General features: G+C 44.4%; 2 protein-coding genes across 8 annotated transcripts in view; one reads left to right on the top strand and one right to left on the bottom strand.

Annotated features, from left to right (window-relative positions):
• FBXL14 (F-box and leucine rich repeat protein 14) overlaps positions 1-16,449 on the top strand; it is a 429,592-nt gene that overhangs the window by 227,397 nt on the left and 185,746 nt on the right. The window lies entirely within an intron of this gene.
• The window catches only part of ERC1 (ELKS/RAB6-interacting/CAST family member 1), a 294,829-nt gene that overhangs the window by 169,467 nt on the left and 108,913 nt on the right, over positions 1-16,449 (bottom strand). The gene's annotated exons all lie outside the window — the stretch shown is intronic.

The raw sequence follows: 16,449 nt of genomic DNA, 5'->3' as shown, positions 1-16,449 counted from the left end.
GCTTATTTTCCACGGCTTTCAAACAGCCACAGAAACGCTGCCTCCTTCAGGAAGTCTTTCTTGCTCTCACTCCATGACACTAAGATGATGACAGTCTATGCTCCGGCACAGGTGTACGCACACACCCCCCACCTCCATTCTTTCGCCTGCCCATATGTTCACCACGTTTATCTCCATTCTCCCATCCACCTGTACAGTAAAAACACGACCCCCAGCCATACTGTAATGATCTTAACACTCCTGGATCCTACTCCTCTCCCCAGTTCTGTGTCTTCCTGTCTGGCACACATCAGGTCTATAACAAATACTGGCTCATTAGTCAGTAGTAACATACAGCTTAGACTTTTATAAACTGTATTTAGGCATAAACTTCTGCCAAGAAAGGAACTACAAAAGACATTAGATCCAGACTTCAAGTGATTTCCTGCACCAATTTAACGTAAGCTCTCTAACGGCCTGCTTCATTCCACAGGGGAAGAAAAGAAAAGGTCCCTGTCTGGAGTCGCGAGAGCTGCACAGCAGAACAAACAAGCAAAGCAAAGTCACAACAGGAGGCCATGAACACTGCAAGGCTTGGGTTTTCACTGTCCAACAAAGAAACCATCCTACAGGTGAGCCACTGAAATCGGCTCGTCTTTTCAACAGCAATGAAGCCCAAAGCCTGTTGTGAGAGAAAAGACCATCACAGACGAGAAGCAGTGATTTCCTTCAGTTTAAGCAGACGCTACTTTTGGAATCTCTAATGGATCAATACTTAGGTAAACTCACACCACTGAAGAGACTTTGCCACCTAAACCCCAGTACTCCACGTACACCCGGAATGCCAGGCCCCGGGGCCTACACGTTCCACCAGCCGCGTAGGTCACTCTAACTGCTGAAGTGTAAACCTTCTACAAAAAAGGTAGGATCACGCTGTTGATTAGACTTTCTTACCAAGAAGGAGCAGTACAGGCATCTTTAAAAAATGAAACCAACCAAGTTTCAGACACAAGAAAACAGATCTGTTTCACGAGCCCACCCAATGTCGCAATGGCCCTTACACACACAATACGGAAAACACCCTTCCTCCTCCTTCACCAGCGTCAGCAGCTAAGAAAGCAATCAAGATGTTAACTGTTAACAGCTCCACTGCTATAATTTCCATGCAGTCAGACTATTAAAGGAGTCCACTATTCTTTGCCGGCAAAAACCCAAAGACACCTTTCCCCGATACTCGCCGGTGCAGGAGCTGCCGACCTAGGTAAGCTGGGTGAAGCCCCATTAACAAGTTCTCCCTCAGCTATGTTCTCCTTCAGGCACCCCGCTGTCTAAGCAGACTGCTGAGCTGGAGGGGAGGAAGAGGGTGGCTACTCTTGGATTCCTATCTACTTCTAAAGAGAAGAAACAAACATTCCAGGGTGAAAGGAACTGACAAAATGCAGAAAGGACAGTGGTCACTACAGCTGCCTCCTCTGGGCAAGCTGCCGTCAGTGAGCAGGACTCCAAACAGACACAGACACGCGCGAGCTGCACGAGCACTGAACAAACCCGAGAGAGGCTGTGCGCCGCCTGTGGGAGGGGGCGTGGGGAGGAAGCACGTCCCGTTTACCCAGCATCAGGATGACACGAGCTGAGCCTGCTCAGATCCCCCTTTCTACGTCCTCACTTTGGCTGTGATTCAAAACCGTGCTTTTGTGATCAAGGGTCTCTGGGTTCACACGTGTCGCTAACCAGGGGGTGATGAATGCTACCATATTATCTTGGCCATTATTCTCTTGTTTTTCACTGACCCAATATTGAGGCTGTGAAAACTGTTCACCTTCTTAGTCCCATATCATGTCACTTCAGTATTTATTATGCAGTTTCTATTAAAAAATCATCTATATAGTGGATATCCCACTCCATACTAAGTTCAATTACCCACAGGATCTAGAATATATTATTTATAAAAGTTTTGGATATAACAGCCAAGAGAAAAGACTGGATCAGTTATGCACATACGTGATTATTAATGATAAAGATGACTGTCTGGAATCATGCTAAGTGGAAATACACTCCTTTAAATATGCTCAAAGTAGCTACCAAAAAAAAAAAAAAACGACTTTCCATTTTGTAGAAACAGAAACCACAGAATCCCTAAAATAACAATATGATAAAAAAAACAACAAAAATAATAATAATGGTGGTGGTGGTGGTAGAGGCAGAGAAGGTCACAGTGATAAGAGGGACCCCCATGTATACAAGAAGTTGACACACTAACTGACTGTATGTACTTCAATTAAGAAAAGAGGGACCCCAACCCTTAGAAAGAGTGCAGTATGTCTGTGTCAGGTGCTGTTTTAACATCTCTGTAGGTAACAACCATTTAAGCATCCCCACAAGGTTACAACTATTAGGCAATCTAGCTCCAGAATTCTACCCTTAATCATTGTGCTATACACAGTATGTTCTATGATAAAACAAAAAAGATGAACACAAAGACGTCCCAAGCATCTTCCCATAAACTCTTCCTTATTATTACGCAGAGTTTATCCATAAACATAGTACACTACTGTTATGGTCACTTCTATTTAAACGTTCTCCCCAACTGAAGCAAAGGACGAAGCGTGGAGGTACCAAACCGCTGCCGGTGCAGAAGTCCGTCTTCCCGGTACTTCCATGGACACAAAGCCAAGCACAGAGCACTGAAGCTGGTGGGCAGAACCAAAGACGCCTGCTCTCAGGACTTCAGGGCTGTGATGTGACTAAAGCGGTCTGCTGGCCTGACCTTCCGGGGGCCGAAGGAGCTAGTTTCCTTACACACACGGACTAAGCAGCACTCAACAAAAGCCCAAACGCTTTCTTCCTCCGACTTTAATGATACTGAAAATTGTAAGAAGGACTGTTGCAGAAAGTGATGTATCTTATAATTCTATGGGCTTTTTTCCTACTTTATGCATACCCTATCTGTTACAGAAAGAAATCATTAAGCACCTAGTAGCGTGTATTCCGTTTCTGCATGAGTAGAATTACTTTGCAGAGGTCGAAGGAAGTGGCGTTTATTGTCTGTATCTGTGTCCCTGAAGATAAACAGCGGAGGGGGCTCAATCAGGCTTATACATAGAGTTTAGTCGTAGAGAAGACCTAACAGTGAAGGGTTCAGGAAGGAAACACTTTGCACAAAACTACTTAGAGAATCTAGCAGACATTTTCCTTCAAGTGACTCTCTAACTATAGCTCTGACAACTGGGCTGGAAAGAAAATAGAACAACATGATTATTGTATTACATAGAGCCTTTCTTCCCATACAACTTTTACAAAGAGAGAGAAAAACCGATGAAAGCAGGGAGCCTCACTCCGAATGCGCGCTACACGTGGATCCACCAGACCTGCACGCCAGTTCCACACTGGCACATTTTGTTGGCACCTTTTGTTCTGTTTCTTTATCAGCATTGCCAGTTGCCAGAAACTATCACGTTTCAACGTGGGTGATTCGTTCCTAGTCAGGTGGAACTGATCACTCCGCCTCTGAGGCCCTGATCACCGAGGAAAAGGAGAAGCGGCCGCCCACAGGATGTCGCGCTCACGACAAGGAACCCCAAACACTCCCTGCAGGCACCCGGCTGCCGTGAACATCAGTTACAGGGAAGAATTGTTCTGATGAGGCCCCCACACTTGTTCTAAGCAGCGTCAGCGTCAGATGTACCGTGTGAAGCAAGTTATTCGGAAAGGCTCTGACCCACACCTTCCCGGTTAGCAACACCTTTCAGTAGCGGTGGCAGCAGCACAGTGCGTGCTGGGTGAGCTGGGCAGCACCAGCTGGCAAAGCGGGTCCTACAGTGGTCAACAGGGTCTAAGAAGGAAAAATTCACTAGGTCCCCAGCTCCCAGGCAATTGTCTGTCTACCACCTTGCACTCCTGTGAAAGGTCCCGGCAAGCTACCGCTCTCATTTACCAAAGTGAGCAGGCTTTCCCAGACTATTTAGACTGGCCTCACATTTTACTTGTCCAGTTACGTGTTTCCAATGATTAGAAGATACAAGAGTAAGAAAGTCACGCAGAACTCTAAGCAGCGTTTCTAACGCATTGCAGGTGGTTCAAGCTCACATATCTGTGTTCTCAGTGCTGTCTAGGGTCTTCAGTGAGCCCCGCGAAGATTCTGGTTGACAACAGTTGTTTGGTTGAGTTTTCCTCTCAACTGCGCTATTCTCGCATCACATAAGTAATGGACTGGATTACCACGATGAATAAATAGCTGGCTATGCCCCAGTGGGCAAGTGACTTGATCTTTCTAATTACCTATATACATTAAAAAAAAAAACCCACTAATTCTCCCTTCAATTCAAAAATACAACTGTATTCTTATGACGGGAAAGGTGAGAACATTGAAAAAGCAATAAACGTCAACAGAGCACGACTGTATTTTATCTCAAAACTGTTCAAATTTAACTATTCAGGAAGTACAGGCATGGCCTTTAGGGAAATGCAGATGCAGTCAGACTCCACTGCTCCAGAGAAATCAGATTTTATTCACTGCTAGGAGGGGAAGTAAGTTCCTTGACAGACTTGCTCACGGTACAGACAATGGAAGCAGGGACCTGCTGAGTTAAAATAACTGGATAAAATGAGGCAGAAGCTGGTGAGACCAAAGGTCACAGCCAGTCAAGATCTGCTTTGGCAAACAATTACGGTAACGGCCCAACACTTCCTCTTCCATCTGGAAGGCATATATAAAACCCTGGCAGGTCCTCATACGCTGAAACTGCTCAGAAAACAAAGAAGATCCCCAGATGCACAGCAGCAACCCGTCCGAGACGGGGCAAGGACGGGACTGGACTCGGGACCTCAGCTCGCACCGTGAGCAGCGTCCCTTGAAGCTGTAGAGCAATGACTGTCTGAGAACAGTCTCAGATCTAATGGTTCAGCACATGTTAGTGATGGGAAAACCCCAGTATCTCTGAGTAACTAATCAGAGCAGACACACTAGGCTTAGTTTCCACTCCGCCTCCAGAAGGAAACACTATTCTTTGTGTTACTTATTAACAGTAAGTTGGGGGACGTCAAATATGTACCAATACAAGGCCAGCCAGATTCAACGACTGTCCCCTGGACGGACTACTGTGCCACCACTACAACTCACAGACTTGATTAACTACAGACATGGAAACTTGTTCATTATATACTAGTACACGAAGCAGAAAAGGTATCAAGATGTACAATACTGTCCCAATTTGAAGCAAGGGAAAGTTTATTTTTACACAGAATTTTCCTTGGTATAGCTTTTCCGTATTTTCCAAGTATTCAGAATGGACATATATCATCTCAATAAGGACAGAAGCAGTCATTTTCTAACTGTGAGCCAAGAAACCTTAGGATTTATGATAAGAAATATGATTAGGACTACGATAAGGGATTCTCTTCACATGCTCACTTAACAACACGGAAGATCTCCAGGGCTTTCTGTGGGACACGTGAGCAATTCCATTTAACCCACACCTTTCATAGGCTCGTACTCTGACCAAACAAATCAAGCTGTCAGACACCTGGGGGATTTTCTGCCAAAGACTGGGAGACAACAAATGAATCCAAAGAAACCAAGACTTTCAAAACCTACTTGAAATATAAGGTTCGAAGGAAACAGCAATGGGATGCTTCACATATTTTAAACCTAAATTCAAGTCCACCTCACTAAGTTTTTATTTTAGCCAGGCCTACTTTCATGGTCTGAAGTAAGCTAACCTGTACTAATTGTCAACACTAAGGTGACAAGGCTGGGTTTCCCAGGAAGCAGACCTTAAGACAGATTTCACTGTGCAAGAAGTTCACCTGAGGGCGCTCCTGGGACTGACCCCAGGGGAAGGAAGGGGGGCGGGCAGGATAGTGCAGGCGGAGAAATTCAGCTGCCACGAAGTCCCAAAGGATTCAGACAACCCCACGAAGGGCTCTTCATCTGGGATGACCTTTCAGAGCTGTCCCAAGTCAGGGCGATGGATTCAAGGCCGTGTGCCCTGCAGGGATCAATCACCGATGCCAAAGGGAAGAGGCATGCGCTTGCGCAAGTCAGGTCTCTTCAGGCAAAGCCGTCCCACGGGGGCTCATAACTAAGGGCTACGCAGGGCACTTCCAGCACCTGGGGCCCGTCCTTCCACCCTCGGGGGCTCTGAGTCGCTCATCACGGCGTCCGTTATTCCCAGCAGCTCTCCTCTTTCCAGTTAGACTACGTTTAATGGGAAATTGCAACTGCCCTCAGGTGTGCTGTATTTGAACCATATGCATAATTTTACAGCTTTGTAAAATCTTTGTAACTTGGTTGTTGAATTCACAGACGGGGGGCATTCCGAAGCAGGTGTTCAGGCATGGCCTTTAAGGTGTGTATGGCGTCCCAGTCCACACAAATGAGGCGTGTGCATTTTTACATGAAGAGAGCCCGCAGCTTTCATCAGATTGTCCAAAGGGGAGAAGTTAAAAATCATTCATCAGTGACGTTCTTTTCAAATAGCCATAATATTGTTTAAAATGAACAGCCACTTCACTCAAAACTGCTCGCTTAGCTGCTTGATAAAAGTACTGTCAGCAAACGAGCTGCATGTAAAACAGAGTCTGGCCTGGCTGGGACGCAGGGAGGGCAGATCCAAACAGCAGGCCCTCACCCTTGTGCAGTGGGGGCCCAAGAAGCCTAGCAGATTTAGTAACTTTTCCTCAGTCAACGTAAGTGACGTCTCTGATCTGAAAAAATCCTCTAGGGAGGAAAAAAAAGTGTCGAGAGAAGAAGGGAAGGAGGTCTGGCCACTGCAGGGAGATAAAGCAGATAAAGGGCGAAATACATTCTGACGCTGGAAGCGATTTCTGGTTAGGGTGTACGTGCCGGTGGGTCGGGGGGAAGGAAGAGCACAGAAAGCCACTTGGCCACAGTCTGATTTAGGCCACAGTCAGGCGGCTCATTACGTCAGCTTCTCAAGCAGAGCTGACGGGCAGCTGGGCGTCTCTCCAAAGGGGATTCCCGCAGGTGAGAACGCGCGCAAGTTAATTCACGTAGAATTATACGCAGTTCTAAGCAGAAGGAAATAGTCACTGTGCCTCAAAACTTTGATCAAGCTTCTTTTTTTTTTCCAGATCTTTTGTTCTTTGCCAGATACTTACCTATGTGTTTACACTCTGACAAGTTCCTGCTACCAGGTCTCCTGAGACGCCACTAAGAACCACCTTTGTCACAGGAGGGGTAGGACCCGCTCACACTGACTTGTTAATTACCATGTTTCAAGTTTAAAGTGTGTGTTCGGTCAAAACAGAAGTCAAGGCACTCAAACTCGGCTTGCGAGAGTCGGGGAATATTAAAATGGCCTAAGGTCGGGGGAGAACAGACATGTACGTAAATCCTCGAATTATTCACTAAGCCACTTAGAAGCCCAAAGAAATGATGTACCTCCATGTTGTACAAAGCCCTGCAGTGGGCCTGTGAGTGGTTCCTACTTCTCTCACGCCTTAGCACTTGAAAACAGAGAATTTACCCAAAGGCTATGTTCTCTCAGGTCCATGCCTATTGCCTCCATGGTGATGTTGGTAGAACAAGTTTCTACACTTCTCCAGGTGAGAAAGACAAGGCTCTTTAAAAACACATCCATCCTTATCCCAGGAATGCAAGGTTAATTCAACGTACAAAAATCAATTACATTATAAGGCACCATATTAATAAGGAACAGAAACCACATGATCATCTCAATAGCTACAGAAAAAGCATTTGACAAAATCCAACACCTTTTCATGATAAAAACACTCTATAAACTAGGCATAGATGGGAACTTCCTCAACCTGACAGAAAGCAACTATGGAAAACCCACAGTTAATGTCATACTTGATGGTGAAAAACGAAAGCCTCTCTCCTCAGATAAAGAACCAGGCAAGGATGTCCACTCTCGCCACCTCTGTCCGTCATTACACTGGACAATTAGGGAAGGGCAGTCAGGGAAGAAAAAGAACTAAAAGGCAGCCCGACTGGAAAGGAAAAGTACAGCCACTTCTATTTGCAGATGGTATAATCTTATACATTGGAAATACTGAAGAGTCCACTAAAACACCATTTGAGATAACAAACTAGTTTAGCCAAGTTGTAAAACCCAAGATCAATATGCAAAAATCAGTTGTGTATCTTTACAGTAAAAATGAGTAATCTGAAAATTAAATAAAGAAAATTCCATTTACAACAGCATCAAAAAGAAAAAAATACATAGGAATAAATTTAAAGAAGTGCAAGACTTGTAAACTGAAAACTACAAAACATCAATGAAGGAAACTAAAGACAATCTAAGTAAGCTGAAAGGTATCCAGTGTTCAGCAACTGAAAGACCTGTTCCTGGGTCTTTTTGACCCTGAAAAGCCAAAACAATCTTGAAAAGGAACACAGGGAGAAGGGTCACAGTTCCCATGATCAAAACCTACGACAAAGCCACAGTCCTCACGACGGTGTGACATGGCACGTGGGTAGACACACAAACTGATGGAGCAGAACTGGGAGTTCAGAAATGAACACGTGTCTACATACAACTACATACAACTGGCCTTAAGCAATGGTCTCAAGACCATTAGGAAAAATAAAGGAATAGTCTTTACAACAAATGGTACTGGGACAAGTGGATATCAACGTGCAAAATAATGAAGTTGGACCCCTACCTTACACCACATACAAAAATTTACTAGGAATGAACCAAAAATCTAGATGTAAAAGTCAAAACTATAAAACTCAAAGAGGAAAACATAGGAGGACATCTTTGTGACCTTCAGTTAGGCAGTGGTGCCTTAGACATAATGCCAAAAACAAGCAATTTAAAACTTTTGTGCATCAAAGGATGCTATCAAGATAGTGAAGACAGAACACACAGAATGGGAAAACTTTTTGCAAATCACAGATCTGATATGAATGGAATCTCCAAAACAAAGACTTTCTAGAAGTCAAATAACTCAATTTAAAAAGACAAAGGATTTATATAGACAATTCTCCAAAAATATACAGATATCCCCCAAGTACATGGAAAGACATTCAACATCATTAATCTAACTATGGAAATGCAAATCAAAATCACAGTAAGATACCACATATGCCCATCAGAATGGCTGTTTTAAAAAGAAAAATAACAAAGGCATTTTGCTGGCAACAGTGGCAGAAAGATAAAATCCTTCAGCCACTTTGAGAAACAGTTTGGAAGTCCTTCAAAAAGTTACACATGAATTTAACATCAATTCCATTCCAAGATACATACTCAAGAGAAATGAGGATGTATGCTCATAGAAAAACTTGTACATAGATGTTCACAGAATCATTATTCAGAATAGCCAAAAATAAGAAATAACCCAAATGTCCAGAAACTGATGAATGGATAACCCAAATGTGGTATATTCATCAAAATGGAATATTATTCAGCCATAAAAATGAACAAAGTACTGACATTTGCTACAGAAGTTACAGAAGCAAGACATAAAAAGCTGCACATTGTGTGATTACATTTATATGAAATGTCTGGAAGAGCCAGACTGCCAGAGACATAAAGAGGCAGTGGTTGCAGAGGAGAAGGGGCTGTGACTGCTAATAGGTATGGGTTTCTTTTGGGGGTCATGAAAATGTTCTGGAACTGAATAGAAGTGATGGCTGCACAACTTTGTAAATATACAAAAAAACAACCGAATTATACAGTTTAAATTAGTCAATTTTATGGTATGCACATTATACCTCAATTAGGGGGAAAAATTACCCATCGATCCAATTAACCCCATGGGCTGGATCAAAAGTCAAAGTTCCCAACACCCATCAGCAAAGTGTGACACTACTCTGGAGTGAGATTTATCCCCCAAATAATACAAAACTGTTTAGTCAAGTCTGTCAGCTCTTAATGGACTAAAAATTTCCTTTGCATCCAGCATGACCTCTGCGCACACTCAGGCTGTCATCCAGGTGGCCGTCTCTCCCACGTTAGATCACGAATACGCGGGTGTTTCCAACCACACAGATGTGCTTCTCACCGAAGGTGATCACTGAATTAAATACACAGCACTGATTCACCCTCTGCTGTCAGCCCGCCCTTTCCACACACCTCTGTACCTTTTCCTATCAATCATTTTCATATCCCCTGGTAATTTCTGTTATTGGAAAAAACAATTTTAAACTGTTGAGAATTCCTTCTGGTTTAAAGTGACTTCCATTGAGAGCAACGGATGATAGGAGAAGCCCTATGAATAAGACAGCAAAACACTGAGCAGGACACGGAAGTGGGAAAAAAGTCATAAAACAACAGAAAAGGGAGTGAGAGCTTTATTCCCACACCACACAAAATAGTCGCACCCTCATGGTCTCAATCCTTTATCAAACATTTTCACTCGACTGGAGCAGATATTCCCCAAAGATGGCCACACCACCACCTCCCGCGCGCTTCTGTAACGTGGCTTGGCGCTCCTCCACCAAGCAGTGGAGCCTTTTGCGTGGCCCTCCCACTGAATCAAGGTAGGTCCTGTGGCTACTGTGACCAAAAGGGTACAGCAGAAGGAATCCTCTGCCACTTTCAAGTCAACTCCTAGCATAACCCCGAGGGCCCGGCAGCTTTTACCTCTGCCACCCGTGACTGCGGAAGGAGGTGCCACGGAAGAAGTGTGACTGTGTCGTCACACGGTCAGGCACAGGGCACCTGCAGAAGCCCCGAGGAAAAGGGGGCCAGGGAAGACCTGGGCAGGATGGATGCAAGCGAGGAAGCCACGCTGGTGGAGGGTCACCCAACCGCAGGCACCCCCGCTGTCACCAAACAAACCAGGGGCCAACTATGAAGAGACCCCTTCCTGGGCTCCTGACTCACAAATGAAATGCTGTTAGAGCCCCTAAGCTTCAGAGATAGCTCAGGACGCAGCAGTCGGCTCCCCGCCACCTGCCTGCTGCAAGCAGGGCGACTGCTCTGGCGCGTTCGTCACCGTTGCCCAGCGCTGACCGTTTCTAGATGACCAGAGCGCAGGGATGAGGCTTGCTGTGTTCTGTTTGTTTGTTTTGGCTTTTGGGAGAGGGGTGTTCTGCAAGAGGAAGGGATGGTGAGGAGGAACACACATGATTAAAAGGTACACTATAACAGGGTAAACTAAGACCTCTTTCTTAGGGACTAATTCTTCAGTCATGGGTAAGACATCACTTGCACAACATCTGCATCGTCACTTAAACACAGTCATCTGTTGACAAACCGGAAGTTAAGGCAGACTTCGCAAGTTCAATTGTCCACCCTCCTAAGGTTTACCTGGAGATGTGAGGGCGGAAGGCAAACGAAGCAAAGCAAACCCACACGGAGCACATTCCTCAGCAGAAACGCCACTACCAGTTAGACTTCATTCACACGTGCTGTTTTCTCAGCCAAATGCTTCAGGAGTGTAGCTGTTCATGTTCTCCACTGACAAGAAACTTTTAATTAAACTGAGTACTGTTAAAACATAGTAAGTAAAAGAAACAAAAGGGAAAATTCGAATGCCTAAGTATATTAAGTTTCCAACTTAAAATCAATTGGGGCCTGACCTGCTCTTCTTTGTGATTTAAAAATGAGATTTAGAAAACACTGCAACTAGTCCTTACTAGAAATAAAAGAGCACAGATTTTAAATTTTAATTTTCTCAGAATAAATCTGTAAATATTGTGTTCAATGATAAAGCACTCTCCTTTGCATTTTATGATATGGAGAAAGTGAAAAAACTAACACTGCTTTAGTCAAGACTCCACAGAAGACAAAGAATATAGAAAGAATCCATTCTTTGTGACTTCCTACTCAAAACAAAGTAACAGGACTCTTAAAGAACCAGTCTAGGACCAAACAAAGGGGAAAACCCTTCTAATTCTGTAATACCAGTTAGCTTTCTGCTACCAAAAAACATCTAAACTCTATTAAATACCGAAACCTAAGAAACTGAAGGTGCGAGCAAGGCGGAACAGACAAGCTACAGACGCGCGGAGGGACCGACGGCAACACCTGCACCAGCGTTAAACTCCGGGCGATGCTATAGTGTATAATCAATCAGGCAAGAAGCTGCACAGTTTTAACACAGATTCTGAACGCTGCTCAGAGTCAAATGCTCAACTACATTTTCCAGGTCAGTGACTTACTATAAAGATGAGACATTTACTGTAACACAGGACTACTCTGCTCCGCAGGGGAGAAGCCTGGGAGGGCGGGGCCCATGCTAATCCCATTGTGCAGCACGCCTGGCCATCTGCTATTGTCCCACCTCATTCTCCGAGCCCAGGCGGCCCCAGCGCATACAAATACGTCCACTGCCCACAAAGCCAGGAGACTGCGGGCAGGCGGCCGCGGCCCAGAGCCCCAAATGGTCCAGAGTATGTGACTCCTAAGCTTTATCACAGCTGCTACTATTCTCAGAAGGTGATTTTTTTTAATGCATAGTTAATATGCCAAAAGTAATGCCAAAGTAATACACTGCTTCCCGGTGTTCTCCCTAAATGTTAGAGTAATTAAGTACTACTTAAATGTACAATTATAGATAATACTCTTGGGAAAATGACTAGAGGATGCGGATGCCAAAGGACAATAAAAGGATGAACGCGGAGTTACCATACCCCTCTTCTTTACGGAATGAGTGCTGTGTCAAAAAGAAGGTTGTGCAAAGTAAGACCTGCCTCCAGGAATATCCGAAGGTCTACTTGGAAGGCTACACTTCCATATCCCACCGCAGTAGACTTCCGAAGTTTCTGATGGAGACGCTTCAGGGCCAGAGGAGAGGAAGGCCGAGTTCCATTTATTAGTTTCCCAAGTGCACTAACTGGACAACACAGATGAGCACACTCTCCCTATGACGTGAGAAGGGGGGATAATTTCCCAGAGACCAGGAGGTGCAGAGTTCGCAGCAAGAAAGAAAAGGCGTTCACAGACAGAGCTCCAGCAGAAACTTTAAGGCTCCGTATTCAAAACACATGACGAGGAGAGGTGAGATTCCGGGGCGCGACCCTCTGGGAAAGACACGGCTCCGCTCTCTCGGCCTGGGCCCCCCCCCCCGTCTGCCTAGCAAACTTTCATGACCTTTCAACACCTTTCTTAGCATCCTTTCACACAGGCCAAACCTACACCCCCTGCCTGGTGCCCACTGTACACCACTCACATTGTAACTTCCCAACTGCCACAACACTGAGACTTTGAGAGCAGAAACCACATCTTGCCTTGTGCTCAGCACAGCACCAAGCGTGCAGCAGAAGGCACTATGCTGCCTGCGTGAATGAAGACCGCGCGGCAGACTGGGAGGACTGGGAAGCCCGCAGGAACACAAGGCGTGTGTGAAACTACAAATGCACTCGGAGTGGGGAGGCGGGTGGGAGAAGAGCCCGGGTCCGCCAGGGCGTACAAACACACACGCCAGGAACATGCGCGGGCTGCGTATCACCAGGATCCAGGCATCACCCCAAGAGGGACGCACACAGAGCGGTCTCTCCGGTGGGACTCGGGATTTTAAGAGATTTCTTTTGGATTAAGAACGGGGGGGAAAAGGACTTATAGAAAGATTAGACCTGCAAACAAACTGGGTTTACCAAAAAAAAAACCCTACAGACAACAGAAGGAGCTCTTAGAACGGCTTTGATGCATCGCATTCTGACAGAGGTGTCTCACGATACGCCACGCAAGTCCTTCCCAGGCCGAGGCAACATTTTACCTCTTACGTGAAGGTGTACAGAATACACTCATGTAGCTTGTAGTAACCTAAAGTGAAAAAATATGAAAATGAATATGTATATATGTATGACTGACCTATCACAGTGTGCACAGAAATGGACCCACCATTGTAAACTGACCACACTTCAGTTCAAAATACACATATACTCATAAAAAGGCAGAAGACGTAACGCTGAAGGAGATAAACAGACTAAATAAATCAAGATTCAAAACGATTCTCAAAGATTAGAGCAACTGGCTGAATTGGGCAGATAAAACTGAGAACAAACAATATTAACACCTTGCCTCCAGGGCACGTAACACTGCACAGGTTCCAAGGTGCCTTGATACACGTTACATCATTCAAGAAAAACCCCGAGGTAACTGCTGCATCCTGTCTACAGCTGAAGAAACAGAAGGTGAGTGAGCCTCAGCACATTTTCCCAGGATCAAATATCGGCCAGGGCCAAAAGCAGAACATTAATAACGTCCTAATCATCTATCTCTCAATTAGATCCAAAATTCCAACGGGTCAAGCAAAGTGTGCAGGAAAAATGAGTCTAGAAAAATAACTGCCATCAGAAAAATTAACCAGGACAAATAAGAGCAATGGGAGGAATTATTTCTGTTCCAGATCTGGGGCAGCCAAATGCAGGCTCCCGATTCTAGAGCATCACCCTGCTGAAGGGGGACCACACGGGGTCAGCACGGCCCCGGGTTAGTCTTCACCAGCAGGCGCTCTTAGCAGCCCAGCTCCAGTCCAGGTAACAATGGCCCAAACTGTCCAAGCCATCAATTCATCACAACTGGACATATCTGACCTTAGGCTTAGTAAATCCATCCGCCAGGCACTTTGCAGGGAATTGCAGGCAAACGAGCAGCTGGTCTTTATCAAACCCAGAGATGCTACATCCGCATCAGACGTTGTTTCAAAATATGCAAATAAAGCTTTAGAGAAAGGTGGTTCTAATTGTATGATTATAAAATTAGGAATAAATTGAAAATATAGGAAAAATTCTTTCTCACCAAGGACAGATACGTATAAGTAGAAGTTTTTTCTAAGCATTTTTATTATTAATATTCAAACAAAAAGAAACATATAAAGTATATAATAAGCACCCATGAACCAAGAATGCAAATCAAACAGAAGTTACTCTGCTTGAGGTATTTTTAATTGTATCACATAGTTAACATACACGTATGCGTCTGTGCACGTCGTGCAGCAGATGAACCCACGACCTCACAGGAATGAGAACATTACCTAGACTATTCAAGACACTCACACACCCCTCCTTACCCCAGCTCTCTTCCCTCCATGCCTCCAGAAGGAAGAGCTTCGCTGAATTTTCACCCTAAATATCCCCTTGCCTTAAAACAAAAAGAATAGTATGTTCCACTGTGTGGCTAAACCACAATTTACTAACTCATTCTTCTGTCAAAGAACATTTTGCATAGTGTTTCCTCAGTTTTGTTTTGGATTTTTTTTCTTAATCCAAACCAGGTTACTGCAAGCATTGCTACACACGTCCCGGAGTCCACCCTAAGCACACATACCTGGCAGGTACACTTACGTTTAATTTAATAAGATTAAGTACTTTCCAAAACAGTTGTGCCTACTTAGGAAATCCAGTCGCCATATTTACCTTGGAGAGAGTTAAGCGGTGGTGCCACAACGAATGGTAAATATTAAATTCATTTAAACACAGAAATAAAGACTAAACAACACAAACTATCATTATAGAAAGGACCTGTCCCCTCCACAAAAAGCATCACAATGTAAATCTGAGAAGTATTATGGACTCAGCAAAAGACAACAAAGCTTATCAACAAAATTGAGGGACAATAAATAAGCATTTGTCATAAGAAGTAGTCAGTAGACACTGCTCCACTTCAAAACCTGTGAAGTCGAGACAGAACATGAAACACTTTGCTTAAAGTGATGGAGAGACTGGGAAAACGAGGCACAAGTCACACTTCTGCTCCACGAGACGGCTGTCATCAGGTTAACGAGGACCCTCGTGTTAGTACCTGACAGAGCTGATCATACGCCCCCTTTGAAACTTCAGCTAAACTTCTGAGATACCACATTCCAACTAAAAGAGAAACAGATTATTTTATGAAGAGGAGAATCTGACAACATGGTACTACAGTTCATCTGGAGAAAGAAACAAGTGAGAAATGTCTGAAATGCCTCCAAAAAGTTTTAATAAAGCAGAACAGGTCTAGTAAATACTAGATGTACTAGGAAGGACTGTGGACACTGAGACAGTTAAGAGAAAGGAGAGGCAGCGGCAGGTAAACGGAACAGGCCAGAACCCAGAACCCAGCCCAGGTGTACGTGACAGCTTACCGTGGCATTCCAAACCAGAAGAAGAAAGGTAGATTATTTACTGTTACAATGACGACCGGCTGGCCACACAGAAGAACATAATGCTGAATCACTACAGCCAGTGTACAAATTCTATAAAACAATTTCCAGGTATAAATATTTAAAGAAAGAAACTCTGAAAGTACCAGAAGAAAGTATGTGTGAATTACTTAATAACCCTGGCAGGCAGAAGGACATTCTGAGCATGACCTAAAACCGAGAGGGCAGAGGAAGGGACTCCTAAATCTGACACACAAATTCTAAAACAAATACCAGAAAGAAAGTAAAGAAGAAAGTGACGAATAAGAGAATGTATTTGTAAATCACGAGGGAAGAGGCCATTCACTTACGAGGGAACCCCTACAAATGAGTAAAGGAGAAAAATAGAAAACTGTGGAGATGACATGAACGTGCAGCTTCCACAACAAAGAGACTCCTCTGAAAAGACGCCCA

Source organism: Vicugna pacos, chromosome 34, assembly GCF_048564905.1.
Source record: "Vicugna pacos chromosome 34, VicPac4, whole genome shotgun sequence".
NCBI lineage: Eukaryota > Metazoa > Chordata > Mammalia > Artiodactyla > Camelidae > Vicugna > Vicugna pacos.
Note: the sequence above shows the minus strand (reverse complement) of the source record. Positions and strands in the feature narration are given on the sequence as shown.